This window comes from Acanthopagrus latus, chromosome 13 (genome assembly GCF_904848185.1).
Source record: "Acanthopagrus latus isolate v.2019 chromosome 13, fAcaLat1.1, whole genome shotgun sequence".
In the NCBI taxonomy this organism is placed as follows: domain Eukaryota; kingdom Metazoa; phylum Chordata; class Actinopteri; order Spariformes; family Sparidae; genus Acanthopagrus; species Acanthopagrus latus.
Window position 1 is genome coordinate 22940610 of NC_051051.1, and position 15860 is coordinate 22956469.

The following is a 15860-nucleotide window of genomic DNA, read 5'->3' on the forward strand; positions in this document are numbered from 1 at the left end:
TTAGCTGCTGAAGTAGCTATATAGAGTGAAAGTAAATGAGTCAAGGGATGACAGGTGAGCTGAACATTTTGAGTTTGCAGCAACCAAGGACATCCCTCCATCGCATGCCTGTTTCTCAGTTTTTTTTTTCTTTTATATTTTGTTAAATAGAATAACAGAGTGGGAGATTTTTTAAAACCATAATCTGTTTTCTTCCTGATATCTGCCTCCTCATTCTCTCACTTCTGCCTGAGTCTGCCCAAGTGAAGGGCACCCTGCTGTGTTGCTGTCTTTCCTGCCCTCCCACCATCCCTCCCTCTTTCTCTCACCGACTCTCTGTTTGCTGGTGCTGACTGTAGGTAAAAGCTGATATGAGATTTGAAAGTCCTCCGTGTAAGAAAAGTGCACTGCATTGTGAGCAGCCCCCCCCCCCCCGGCACCCAAGCCTCTCCCCTGCTGTGCTCCAAGTTGAGCCTATTGACGGAGTGTGAATGGATAATACTTGGTTAGGAGCAGGGAAGCCACACTGTCAGGAAAGCTATAAGAGCATCCCAGTGAAATGTCTGAGGAAGGAAAAAGTAGGAAACACATGAAATATGAATGTCGTCATCAGATTTTTAATCATCAAGTCATCAACTACAGAATATAACTGAATTGGTGTCGAAACACCTTGCCACAGAGTGCGAAACTAGCGTGTCATCCCAGAATAGGGCAGAGTTGTTGACATGGGAGGGAAAATCAAAAGAAGCTGATGTTGCTGATCAATGCACTACCACATCGTCATGTCCCCTTTTCAAAACTGTCCAGTTTGGGAGCCCCAGTAGGCTTAGTCCTCGGCAGAGGCCTGAATTCCAACTAGGCCTGGGCATCAAATGTCAATACTTCTGTGGTACTGACAGAATTGTTGTACCGATACTACAGAGTAATTGAAATTTCTTGTCATTCAAAACCACATTTTGATACCTAAAGAGATATTATTGTATTATTTTGTTATTGTGCAAAGATCCAATAGTGCTGGTGATTGGCTGTATTCAGGCATGCTGGAAAAACACTAGATTATACCCAGGGATGGCACTTACCACGGCGCATATTGTTCAGGAACGTCAAGGAATCGAAATCTCTTTAATGAGACCCAGCCTTAATTCCAACCTGTGGCAGTATGCGCCTTGTCGACGCCTCTATCTCTCTCCTCATTTTCCTGTCATAATCTTGAATTGTCCTATCAAATGAAGTCACAAAAGCACCCCTCCGCTCCAAGTGACTCTGTGACTATAGCATAACTAAGTTATAGACATGTGTAGCAGATGTGCTAAGCTTGACATGACACACGAGATAAAAAACAAGCGATGGCTATGTTTACGCCTCCCTGATGGAGTCTAAAACAGAACTTCACTGGCAACTCTGAGGGGACGCATTATCTCCAGTACAGATGCACCTTTACCCCCAGCCGCAACAACACAAATCACTGGACATCACCATGTGCCACTTTGGTATACGTCACCCTAAGAATATCACCTGAAACAAATACATAGAACTGTAATATAGACAGATTGGAGACGATTTATCATTGCATTTCTAAACATTACTGACCATTGAGACTGTAGCTAACCTTTGATCTCTGCTGTATACGGCAATAAGTAACAGGATTTAAAAAAGCAAAATGGTGTGAATTCACACTTAAGGGTGACTTTACCCCAAATGCTCTCCATCTGACCTCCACAGGGCAAACCTAGCCCCAGTGCTCTGCTACTGACTTAGCCTACCTAAGCATTTCCATTTCACATGCCTCATTGGCGCATTGTCCCATGGCGCCATGAGCACTGCTGCACGTCAGACCGCAACACCAACTCTGGCCTTAAGCTGGCGTCCGTGATTTCCCATAGGATTATTTGCACTTTCATGAAATCCACCAGTTGTGCCTGTATTTCCCATTTTTGGTCCACCCTGAACGTGCAGTGACTCTCCTGGAGAACAAAATCAATATGCCATCCTTTTTTCTGATGGCTCGAGTTTTTTGATGAGCAGAGACAAAGCTGGCAGGAAAAGCAGGGGAACTTGGTCAGGGTGACGAGGCATTGAGCAGCCTTCAGGAATTTTTGAATGAGCACACGTCCAGTGTGTTGTCCTGTGCTGTAATTAAAGTACTAGCCCGTGTTTTATTTATATCTCTACTGATGGCTTTATGCAGCTAATGCTTTGCATTTTATAGCTGCTGTCAGGGAGGTTATGCACTACACAGTGTTGTATTCCATAAACAGATGCAAGACGCAGCATTTTGGTGATGCGTTTTACATGTAGGGTGCATTTCTTCTGTGAATTTCTACTTGAAAATGGAGGTGGAGTCTGCATGTCCTTGGACTCCAGGAGCTGTGGTGTGAAGGGCGTTGAGAGACTCAACTCCTATGGGGCTTCACTGCAGCACCAAGTCAAGCGGTAATGACCCTCCTTCTCCCCCTCAAACAAGCATGTGTTTTGATTGCAAGACTCGTGTTTTTGCAGGACACCAGAGAGAAAGGCTTCTATAATAGTGTCTGTACTATTATACTGTTATACTTCAGCTCTCAGTTCTTCTGTAGCTTCTCACTGTAGTTTGAATTTTGGTTCCTCTCCTTCATCCGTGTTTGCACTTTCAGATACCAGTTTTATTTAACTGTATCATCGTGTTGTTATTCAGCTGTTTGAGGAGTTGTGTTAAGTTACTACCTGTGCATATATTTTCTTTTCTAATAATAATAATGCATTTTAATTTAAGGTGCCTTTCATAGAACCTGAGGACACCACACATAACAACAACAGTACAAAAATCAGGAAAAGATTTAGTGCAGTTTATGAAAGAAAGTAAATAAATAAATATGAAGATGCAAGTTACATAGTGCATTAATAGAATGGGCGAGAGTGTGATTGTATGATTAGTCTGATGCCGAGTAAGCCACTCAAAATAATTGTGTTTTCAAGCGGGATTTAAAGGTGGAGACAGTGTCAGAAGTGTGAATGTCTGGTGGGAGAGTTAAGTAACGCCCTTCTCGAGCCATGCCTGGGAAGGGAGATAGTGTTTGACAATGGTAGCCTTGTTCAAATGCAAGGCCTCCACAGTGTGGGCCCACCACCTATAAGGACACATTTGTGGGCATAGTGCATTAACATGGAAATCAATACCTTGGTTTAGGGCATTGGTCTGGGATGTTGCAGTGGAGCCAGGTCTTTATTTGCTGTTGCAGTGTCAGTTAGAGCCCAATTTAACTGCGCACTGACCAGACGGGGGCCAGCAAGGTAGTAATACAGATTTTGACCTCAGCTACACACCTAGCTTGACTTTCTTGCCCTTGTCCTTGTTGTCATGTTATTTGTTCATATCATGCTTTTCAAAGGCAAACGTGGGCCAGATCTACGTCGCACGAGTCTGAATGGTGAGAAGTCTGAAAGAAAATACTTTTTGTTCTGTTTTGTGTGGTGGCTTTAAAAATGATTTTCCATTCCCATCTGAGCTATGGCTTATTTTGATCGGACGAGTCGCCTGCTGAAATCAAATCCTTAACAAAGGACTTGCAGCTAGAGCTTATATTCATGCTGTGATATCACTTGTACAGCGGAACTCACACCGCATTTGTATTCTATGGAATTTTCTGTCTTTATTACTGTAGACTCAGTGTTCAATTCAACTGGGGATGCAAAATGGCAGCTGTGGGAACAGTCCACTGAAGAGCTGAAGAACCTTATGCCTATTTCTTTCTTCTTTCAAGTGGTCATTAATGGATGCCATCCCACGCATAATTACCCCCAGCAGTACTTTTGATATTTCATGGTATAATTCCAGGTATATGAGGTTATCTATTTTAATAATCGGATCAAATGTCTCTTGGCAGCCATATTGAATATCCTCAAGGAATCTATTTGATATGTGCTCAGAGTCCATATCTGTTACATCATCCTGACTGCTGTAGCGAGATATTAGAAATCCATACACTCAAAATATGATGTATGACTTGGCAGCGATGGAATCGACTCAAGCTTTGGTGTGTTGCGGCCTGTCTTTTTTTTTTTTTTCTTGGGGAGAAGAAAAAAAAAATCACAGACCACAGAATCGAGAATAATTTGCACATTTAGTATAGTGGAAAAGGTCAGACCCATAAGGCGGCTTAAGAAAGAGGCTATTACTCTTGATGAGGACAGATAGCATGTATTCACGGGCCACATGTGGCAGTTTAGTAGCTCAGATGACTGTGATATAGCATAGCTGAAGACAGTTTGGCCAAATTTGCACCATGTTTGTGTCACCATGCATTTCTCTGTCTTAGTGCTGTCATTTAAGTAAATTACCCAGATAAGAACACATAGCCGAGGGCCATTTATAGATATGGCATGCTGCGGAAAGGCTGCAAGTGGGTGATATTCAATGTCTATGTCTTGGCCTACATTAGTGGTTTTATGCCACCGTGGACGCATTATGTTTTCAGGTTGTCAGCCTGTCCATCCTAATTTTGTGAATGCTATACCTCAAAAACCTTGAGGTTATTTCTTAAAATTTGGTATAAATCTTCACTTGAACTCAAGGAAAAATTGATTTCATCTTTAGACTTTAGACTTTTATTCATCCCACATCAGGGAAATGCACTTGTTACAGTAGCAGTTAGACAGACAAACAATAATTACAAGACTTAAAAAATACTAGAAAATATTCAGATAGGAGAGAAAGATGCAAACTATAAAGGATTATACACTATGTGCAATACATACAGGAAAAAGAGGCAATGTGCACTATATACAGGAGGTAAGTGTGCATTGTATACAGAGGTAAATGTGCATTATATACATTTAAATGAAGTGAAAAAGTATTGCCTTGTTGAAGGCTGGATGCATCATCTTTATGGTCAGAGGTTAAAGATCAAGGTCATCCTTTGGCACCAACACCCAGTTGGACTCGAAGATGAACCTGTTAGAATTTGGCTGTCAAAGGTCACTGTGACCTCACAAAACATTTAGCAAACTCTAATAAAATATGATGCATAATGACATTTTATATCCAAAAGGCCAACTCATTAATAGTTATGGGGCGAACCAACTTGTGCCTCCACTGGTGTGTGGAGGCATTGAACAACAAGTGCTTGACTGTAGTTTTTCCAGCTCTAAAAATTGTCTTTGGTCCCTCTGTAACCAAGAGGATATTATTCACTAGTAGTAAGGTTGAAAAAATATTTATAAATCTGGATAAGAGAGAAACAGAGAACGTAATTGTAATGGTAGATGCAGATTGAAAGTGAGGTTTGAAGAGTGAGCTATCGTGTCGTGTCACTTATGGTTTTAATCAGATGGTTATCCTCTTTCTTGGAGCGATGTGTATGGTGTGTTATTCATTCATGAAGATTTATGTTGGGAACATCATCAAGTAAACACTACTGAGACATTATTGCTTAGCCCATTTAGCTAAATCTTCTACAGCCGTCAAAGTGCTGCTGGTCCGTCAGTTTTTTATGATATTTTGTTACTTATGATTGTCTGACGGGCACCAGAAGCATCCCCCGTGATCGGTTCTCAAGTAACCTCCCCAGGGACCTCAACGATTAAGACTGTGGTTGTTCATCGCTGAAAGAAAAAAAAAAAAGTCATTGTAAAATTAAGAATAAAAAAAGACAATCTTGACGTTTTTTTTGACATGGATTTCTTCTAAACAATATGATAGTAATAGTGATACAGCATCTGAGCCACTTAACACACAGTTAAACAATATTTGATACTGCTGATATACAAATAGCTTCATGCTGTTCCCTTTGCTTTGTCTCAGAGCCACTACACTTTTATGATCCAGACGTCATCTTCTGCCAAACCTCTGCACCCCTCAGTGCTCTGCTCTCTCTCTATTAACATGGAGGTGCCTGTTTGAATGCTTTTGGCAACTTTTTGTGCATAGTCGTAACACCAACTGAACTGACTGCAACACTTGGCACTCTGCGAGTACATGACAGAGGGGAGGAAAAGGGCTCTGGATGGCTGGTTAATGTGAGAAAGTGAGATAAAGATTATCTGGGTGTGGAAGTATCAATTTTTTTCTTGGCAGCGCGCACATGCACGTCCTTACTCAGAAGTTTGGGTGAGAATCGACTGGATTGAAGCTCTCGATGTGCTGCTACAGTTGTTGCCCCTTTGATGATGACGGCACACCTGAAAATGTTAAAAAGAATTCAACTTTGCACACCTCCAAACAGGTTTAAAAAGAAAAAAAAACAAAAAACAAAAATACGAGGAGTATGCTCTGAAATTGTTCAGGCGATTGTGCACGTTATCAAAAAATTGTATCATCTCACATCCTTCACGTCTGAGTGCATGTGTGTGTCTGCAGTTTAAGCAAAGTGTGTGTAAAATAGTGTGTGACTGTATTACTGTGCAGTTTTATTGCCCGTCCCAAGACAGACATTTGCGGAGGCCGTCCAGTAACTGCTGCATATGCCATTCTAATCTGTTCCCCCTGCTGTGCCAGGTGTGCGGGCAGCAGGCACTTCTGCAAGGACACCCAACTATGTGGAAACTCTGCACTCAAGGCAAATCTGAGGGACGGTTGTGGCATAAATCCTCTTGTAATTATGTTGTAAACAGCGACGGAACAATAAAGCTTTGTTTTTATGTGTGCTGCAACAGAGTGGGAGGCCCAATCTCAGACAAATCGCTTCCTACTGGGCTGGTGGCGGCCTTCTCTCGGCTCTTCTTGTCACTGCACGTGGAAGTGATTGAACGCTGGGAGTGTTGGTTGCCAAATGACGGATTGGTCCACAGGACCCTCTATCAGCTGTCCATGCTGACTAACCATCTGGTGCATAAGAGACTGTTAGTGGAAAACCAAAAGACAGTGATACCAGCCAAATACTGCCCTGGACATTATTCAAGTAAGTGAATTATTTCCGGCCATTAGGTAGCGCTGATGCTGGTCTATACGTAGTAGGGGTGTCCTAATCCCATTTTGGTCCGCAGTCCCCATCATAGTCCTCTGGTCTACATTAATTTGAAAATGTCTGTGAGGTACATAGGTCTGTGTTAAATTCTATTTCTATTTTTCCACCTGAACCTGATTTCCCATGTTTCTAAGTCTGTCTAATGGGGACAACAGTTTTAAACTGGTCCAGCACTGAGTGAGATCGCTGCAGCCGGCAGATGCCAAATGGGCTGCAGTGTAACTCATGTGCTCACGTGCTTGTTTTGTCACTGATTGTTCTTGCCAAAGCCACAAGATTCACTCAAAACTCATTAAAATCTTGTTGGTTTGTCTTTCTCCTAATCCAAAAGTCACCAACTCTGATTTGGATGAAATGTAAACCCTAAATTCACTGCCTTAGATGTGAAAATATTGTGGTCGTACACGCTGTTTGTTTTTACCTGCTGCCTCTCTAATGTTAACCCTCTCTTTAGCTCCTCTACCAATATTTTTACATTGGTCACTCCTCAGAGACACACAGACATGGTTAAACAGAGTCCTGGTTGGAAAACACTGTCGTACCCCTTAAAGAAAATATGGTATACTGTGTGAGTAAAGAAAAGGATTTCTGACAGGATTATGACAACTTCTCTTTATCCCTATCATCCACGATAGTTACAGGCAACAAGGCTGCAAAGCCGTCGACCACGGATTGAGTCTTTGTTCCGACATTTGTAAAATCTCTGGATATTGTTAAGGTGACCCTGGGACAATTTCCAGCCGTGTTTGTCATAAAACAGTCATTTTAAGACAAAATATGATGTATTTCTATGCCTAACACAAACATGAATATAAAGTTGCAACATAAACATAAGTTAACTAGTGATAAGATGCCATTTTAAAGTGTTGCCCAGCAGTTGTCTGGCAGGGAAAACTGTAAGCATAATTTCCCTCATTCTGTTACATTACATTACATTACATTGACAAATTCACTCCTGTGCAAATTACCCTGTTCCCTCCAAGTGGCCACATTTCACAAGTCCATTGCTTAGACATAATCTAATATTGTCCTGAAAGCCAGGCGGAGGCATCTTTGGACTTTTCAGAGAAACCAATCATCTTTTCATTCCGTCTGCTTTCAGTGACAGAAAAGCAGGGGGGCATTCTGTTTGAGCTTCCGCCACGCTGACCTGTTGTCATATCTGCCATTGCACCAAGGGAGATAAAGGCATTAAATGTGTTCTGCCCCGGTCTGATAGATCCCCAGCTCTGAAGTCGCCACTTTTGTGCCTGTGTTTGTTTGAGGTTATGAAACACTTAGGGCTTTTTTTGCTGATTATCTCCCCAAGATTGTGTCTCTTTATTTTGCTGCCAGACCCTCTGAAGTGGCCAAAGTGGTTTCCTAGTGTTAACAGAAGAGACTGCAGGACCACTGAGATCTGTGTTGACGTGTTCTTCAGGTTATCTGACACATCCGCAACAAATGGACACACTCTGCTGTGAGATAATGCTTTAGTTTAATCTGGTCCAGGCTGAGCCTTTGGCTGGTGTGTAGTGTTGTAAACACACAAATATGCATTTGCATATAAGCAGTGTGATGCTTGCAAAGTTCACTCTTGTCCTTCTTGCCTCTATGCTACTATCATTTTTATTTAGCTTTTATTCAGACTGTGGTTCCAGATTCCTGCGGGGGGAAAAAACACAGACTGAAAGGTAGACCCTTTGACCTGAGAGATATCACTCTGTGGACCCCTCACGCTCACATTCTTAGCAGCTTTCAAACCTTGAATACACTTTACTATAAACCTTTTTTATTTCACATCTATTTGTGAATGGTGTGTGGCAAAACGTCAAGTTCGCTAAATGGTCTTGGTATCATATTTTAGTCTTTGGAGCATAACATTACTTATACTCTGATTCAAGTTTAATGTGTATGACTGTTATTCATGGTGAGTGAATATAGGTATATTCCACACATTTTCACTTTCGACTTGTCAAAACTGGCAGCTTAATCAGTGCCCATACGTTTTAAGCTATTATTATACACTAATACGGTTTATGCAGCGTCCAGAAAGACTTTCAAAATCGAGGCTCCGCCTTCAAGTTGGCATCGATATGTAATATAAAATGTTACCCTTTTCTTTGTTTGACATATTGCGACTTCTAGATTGTTGTTATGGTAGTCAAATGTTGTTGTTAGTTTAGGTTAAGGCAAGATAGGACTTGGTTACGGTTATGAAAACATCATACTTTGGGTTAAAATAGCGAATGTAACTTACTTAAGTGGCCTAACTCAATCACATAACATATTTAAAATCAGTAACTTCACATACATATGTTCACTTATGTAATTACATAAATTAAAAACACGAATCAATCTTCCCCCTTGGTCTTAAACAGGACACAAACTCTGGTCTCCAGAGGTTAGGGCCGAAGATTAATCAAACCCAACCACTCCACACTGAGTTGCTGGATTTGATGTTCTGGTAGTGAGAATTGTACTTTTGACACTTTCATCTTTTATAAGAATAAACTGGATTGACAGTCATAATAATAGGAACAAGCTCCATAAGATGTAACGACTACCAAAAAACAAACAGAAAAACTAAACAAAAATATGATTTATCTGTACCATCAGTCAATCGTTAAGTTTTGGCCAATTAGGATACTTTATCCTAGTTTTGGCAGTTGATATGTGTTTATTTCAAAGAAAGATAAACCCACAAGTCCTCCTAAGAGCATGTACATTTTGCTTTGTTGCACACTCTTAACTGTTAACTGAGCAAATTATAGAGTAGCACCAAGCTGATCTCTCTTTCATCTAGACTGAAGAAACTGCTAAGAAGTGAGAAGTAAGGAAACAAAAAAAGGAAACCATTTTCACACAAGGAAATTTTGGGATGATCATTTTATATTTCCCCTATTTTCTTTTAATTAATACACTTTTAATGAACATAGATGGGGAGTTCGAGGAGCAGCTGTTAATTAATATAATCATCAGAGGTATTAGAGTGCATCAGAGTCTCATTATTTCTTCTCGGGATGAATTGTTGCCAGATTCACAATTCGAGACCAGATTATTGAGCCAAAATAGATTGTCTATGTACTGCCAAAATTTCCAAAATCTTTCCTCAGAGAAATCAGTTTCACATCAGCCTTAATGGCCTCTTCCCAAGAGTGGTCAACCTGACTCAACACGCCCTCCCAAAGAATCAACCGTAAGAGAGCTCACATAAGCTGTTGTAATTTCATTCATTTCACAAACTGATTTTGCAGTGCAACCTATAGACCAACTTTGCACTGTAGACCAATTAACAGACTGATTAAACGACAGCAGTGGCAGTACGTCTCTCTCAACTCTCCCAGAAACTTGTGAGTGGAAAGCTGTTATGAGAGAATGTGAGGAGAGGTGCACACTGGACTGGCTTTACAGAAAAAAATAGATGTATGGCACAACTTTACCATATATTGATATAGACGGTATTGTCTAAAACTATACCTCGCTTGAAAATGTATCAGTATAGCTTAAATAGTAATTTTATCGCCCAGCACAACAAAACCTTACTGAACAAACAGCATTACATTAAAGGCCTTCATTCATCCATGAATCATTCATGGCAGTGGATACATCAAAGGCAGCCGGCTGTGTAAATTAAAGCAATAAATTAGTGTTTTTTTTTAATGTTGCAAGGAGAAGGCTTTCAATATGAAGCCAGATCAGCTGTCCTTGGTAAATTTTGCAAATAAGCAAATATTTTGATATCGAACCGCGACGTGCACCATGAGGATTGTGGAGCCACACATGTTTCATGTACTTTGCAGGCCTTCATTTGCATTATATAAAGGCTGAAGGCTCATTTATTTGTCATTTTACAACAACATGGTTTCAAAAAGAAACTGAGTTTAAGTCCCTTTATGCTACATAAGAGAAAAACAAAACCGACTATTTTATAGAGCAGAGTGCAGAGGATGAATTGAGGAGTCTCACAGCCCAAAGAATATACTCCTCAAAATTGGTGAGGGATATTGGGATATGGGTGCATATATGCATGTGCATGGATATGCAATAAAAGTAGCATGAAGTGTGTTGCATCATATTTGTGGACCAAAAATATTCACAAAACACACATCAAAACTGGTACCAATGATGTTCACGATGGTATGTGTGAAGACCAATATCCAGTTGCAGAGTTTGGTACACAACGTTTCTGTACTCTTAAGTGTTCCGATCGGCTTGATGGGTGACTTGACTTGTATTGAACTCGATGTAGACAAAACGCTTATTCTCAAGGTGTGTGAAGACTGAGAGGGCAGTGGATGAGGCATCCCTCGAGGACCTGTTGGGTCTGAAAGCATACTGGTGAGGGTCCAGGCTGACAGGGAGGTTGTCTTTGATTTGCTTAGGAACCAGTTTTTCAAAGCACTTCATAAGGATAGGAATAAGTGCCACACGGCAGATGTATCTCTATGTGAAAAGTTTTTCTACCTTTTAAACACTGATAGCAAACATTTCTCTGTAAAAATATCTAAAAGTTGTAATGGGAAATGCAAGGAAAATATGGAATGCTATATCGTGATGTTAATTTAAGTATGGCTCAGTTGAAATTTCATATTACAAATGTACAGAGGTCCCTTACTTCCTGCCTGACGCGTGGAGCCCCTCTATAAATGCGGAAGAAACAAATTCCCAATTACTCTGTGCGTAATAAGGTGATTTGGAGCCTTTTTCGAGGTTACTGGAGGGAAGTTAATGGGCTCCATGCAAATTAGAGTTGGCATTTGGTTCTTCTCAATGGACTTGAAAGGTGAGATGACGGGGTCAAGAGGAGGGACGGCCATTAGCATGACTCATGTGAAGGCCAAATCCATATCCATGTTCTTCACATCGGTGGCCTTGAGGGTGGGGAGAGAAATTAGAGAGCACAAGAGGGTCAAGGAGTCTCGGAGGGAAAGACATTGAGAATAACAACATGCAGAGCGAGTGAGAGAAAGAACGAGAATGAGCGGGAAGGAGATTGTGAGAGAGAAGGGCACAAACACAAGACGGAGCAAGGAGGAGAGAAGGGGAGGCATGGCTACGTCCTTGCTATTAGTCACTCCGTCACAGCTCCCTGGCTTTATGGAGAGTTTCCTGTCATGGTGCTGCTTTTTAATTGACATTAAAATGCACTGACCAGTGTGTCAGCGCTCCCCCTCTCCATCTCTCAAAACCCTCACTCCTCCTTTCACTCTTTATCTTTTAAACTCTCCGTGCTTGACTGACGGGGGCTGTCATTTACATACAGGGTGGCGTGACAGAAATGGCAGCCTCACCTCACATCTCACCAGTGCCTCGTGACGGCCAGCAGCTCCTTCCCATCAGAACGGTTTTGCTTGTAAAACCATGTTCTGTATTCTGCCTATCTATACAAACACCAGCTTCCGTGTGTCAATGTCATATTTCATGGTCTTGTCATGTGCGAGAAGAGGAAAAAAAAAAAAAAAAAAGTCCTCTTGCCAAGAAGAAAAGCACTGCGCTCCCGCAGGAATGCGATGTTGGCTCCCGCGGGTGCAGCAGAGCTTTCAGATGTTATGAAGGGAAGGAGATGGAGACTAATGCCTCTGAGGTCAAAGGAAAGCGGGTCTATGAAGCAGAAACTGTGCACTATTAAGGCCGAGAAATTGCTTGGTGGTATATGATGGGAGCGTATTGTCTGGGAGCTGATAAATCCGACAAGTTTTATAAAATAGTTACATGCCAGATCAGCCTCTCCTCTCTGTGTACAGTATAATGTAAATAGCTGACACACTCTCCAATGTCCTTGTTGGATTGTCTGTTTCCAGAACGCAGATATGTTGAAATTTTACATTTCTTCATGTTGCAAACCTTAATTTTATCTTGTCAGAATGCTGTACTTAAAGTCTGGTTTGTTTTAGGCACTAAAAAACACTTTGTTATGTTAAAAAACGTCATTTTGGGCTCAAAATACCTGCTTTGACTGGATATGTCCTGACTTTCTATTAGATGTTTTGCATTTTTTTGGCATAAAAAAGGCTGGACTTTGTTTTGTATGTTTGTTGTCTCCTTAAAATTTGTCAGTTAGCCGGCCTTCTCGCCTGTGCTGTAATTCCATCATCGTCCACTCTGCCTCCTGATATGAAAGACTGCCTGTTAAGATGTGGCCGGAGGCATTACGTTTTTGAGGCTGTCCATCTGTCTGTCTCATTCTAGTGAACGGGAAATCTCTAGAACGGCCAGGAGACCCCCTTTTTTTTTGGGCAAGGTCACTGTGACCTCACAGAACACGTTTTAAGCCGTTAATTAACTAGTCATACAGTCATTATGAAAACATTTTCAACAAATGTCTAATAAGATAAAATTATGAAGTTTTACTTTTTACATCCCAAAGGTCAATTTCACTGTGCCATCATGATATTCTGCAAACAGCATAGCTCAGCAACTCTCCTGATGCGCTGAGGTTTTCTTTGATTCCATGTACAGTACAATTGTACCGCCTGTACCTATTATTACATCCCCCTCTGTTTTCTTGTCTGCTTATTTTGTTTAATTGTTTTTACATTTTAAGTACTCTCTCATTACATGTCTGTATTGTATTTTTATGTTTGCTCCCAGAGGAAGACTAGAGGCACATTCATGTGCTTCTGATGGGGATCCTTAAATAAACCCAAATATAAACACTTGGGTATTGGACAACCCTTAAGTCATATTATTTATGAATATACCAAAGATTTTTACACCCAAACAAATAGAGCATTGACTAGTCTATTAATGAACTACTTTGTCTTCTATGCTGGCATGTCTCTGTTTAAAAATATGCCTTACTGTAGTAGTTTGAGCAGCGAACAGCCTCAGCTCAGCATTTTACCGTCAGCTACTTTCTGCTCCACTTCTTCAGATCAATGAAATGATAGACCGCTGAGAGAGGACCGGGTTCCTCTGCTGTAGTAGAATAAATGATTATGTGTCCGTGTGAGTCTGTTAATGTGCGCACGTGTGTTAGCATTCAGCATGATGTGTGCATGATATTATGCCAGTGTGCGTGCCCGGGCATAATATGATCCCGACTGTGTTATTGCATGATAGTGTCCCAGAGAGTGCACAATAGTATCTCTCTGTGTATTAGTGTCATTTTTTTGTGTGGTTAATAATTTTTCTTGGAAGATGACTGCACACAAACAAACATCTAGGACTGCACAACCCTCAGATGCGAAGGAGCTCTTGTTAGTGAGTGGCTCGTAGAGGTCAGTTAGTGGAGTCACTGGATGGATAGTAGCTAATAGAGAGAGCCGGAGGCAGATGGATAGAGGGACGTACAGGAAGAGACAGGCGGGCTATTAGAGACAGATAAAAGAGGAGAGATGGATAAATATAAAATATTAGAGAGCAAGATGACACGCATGGAGGAGGACATGGAGATAGTGAGTGTGTGGATGTCGTGCTGTGCAGCCGGCGTGCCAAAGCCATGTCAAGGACGTGCTCATCCTCCCGGTCTCCCTCCCAGCAGCGGAGATGTTCCTCGATCCAAAGTTCAGGAGTTCATGACCTCCAAGACTGCTGCCCTGCTCTGCCTCACCAAAGGCCCATCCAATACCAAATACACACAAATACAACTAAATGTATAGCATGTGGGCAGAAATGTTCACACACTCCGTTTCCTTACAAACGCAGTGTGCACAAAGCTACCGCACTCTGAATTGTTTCCCTGGTTCACCGGAGCTCCTGGTCTCAAGACGCTGCTGACTGCCGCAGTCCTAGCCAAGAAAACGGAGGAAGATTTTGCCAATTATCTCCCTTCGCTCTTAATGATGATGATGATGGCCACGGCTGAGCATTAATTAAGAGTAATCCTCTGCAGCTGTGCCCTACAACACATATGTGAGCTGGAGATGACCGATGCATGCCTTAAGAAATGCTTTAAATAAGCAGAAAATCCCAATAAACTTTGGCGACTAACCTTGAACCGTTACTGTAGTTTTTAAGAAATCTTCCTCCTGCTTGATGGTTTCTGCTCCAGTGACAGATATTTCTGGCTTTTCAGCTTATTGTTATTCTAAATGAACCGAGAGCTGTAAACATGTAGTCATGGACTGACAGGCAGTTCAATTCACTGGACAGTTTTAAAGATGTCATCCTTGCATCATCAGTACCACATGGAGAGAATCCAATTCTGGCGAGACCACAACTCAACTCCTTACATTACAGTGGGGTTCCTGCGTGTCACTCACTTTTTTTTAGCGAGACGCTGATAAAATACGCGGAGGAGGACGCGAACACAACACACTAACAATGATACATAATGTGTTTGCGGATTGCATTTTTTTTTCATAATTAATCTCAATTTGCAATGTAACTGGTGGTAAGAGGTGTGAAATGAATGCAGTTACAGAAAACGAAAATAAAGTGAAAGTACTTGAAAATGGCGTCTTTGTTATTTGACTGGTTAAATTCAGTTTTAGCTGCAGTAACTGCTCTATTTAGAAAAAGTCTGCACTGCCACAGGCGTGTGTACAATAATGTACCAGACCTGAAGCTCATTGTCAAGAAATACCTCTCCAGCTTCTGACTCAAAATCCCTCTCCGATATCTACCTCCTCACCCTCATTCTAATATACAGCACAGCTGAAATAAAATCCCCTCTCCTCTCTCTTTATGCACTCTTTACCTTTCACTGAGAATTATCTCTCTAGCCAGCGTTGGCTGTTTGCACTGTTTGATAATTTATTCCCCCGCTGCACTCATCTAAAGTTGCTGTGGATAAGAGTGACAGCTAAATGCCTTAAATGTAAACACCTCACGGTAAGCTTGAATACTCCAGCGTTCAGCTGTACCGGCTGCCATTTGGAGATGGCAGATAATGACGGGCAACTGCTTCTTCAGCCATGGAGAGGAAAGGAGAACCTGCCGGCGGATTATTACACTAGTTAATGGCTTCTTTCACCGGGCGATTATGACATTTAAATCCTTCTATTGAGAAAATAA

At 41.4% G+C, this 15860-nt stretch overlaps 2 long non-coding RNA genes across 3 annotated transcripts in view; both read left to right on the forward strand.

The window, feature by feature from the left end:
• LOC119031458 overlaps positions 1-15860 on the forward strand; it is a 77739-nt gene that overhangs the window by 9864 nt on the left and 52015 nt on the right. The gene's annotated exons all lie outside the window — the stretch shown is intronic.
• On the forward strand, positions 6610-14491 carry LOC119031460. Its single transcript, XR_005078612.1, has 2 exons — positions 6610-6854; positions 12166-14491. It is a non-coding gene; the product is annotated as an uncharacterized LOC119031460 (long non-coding RNA).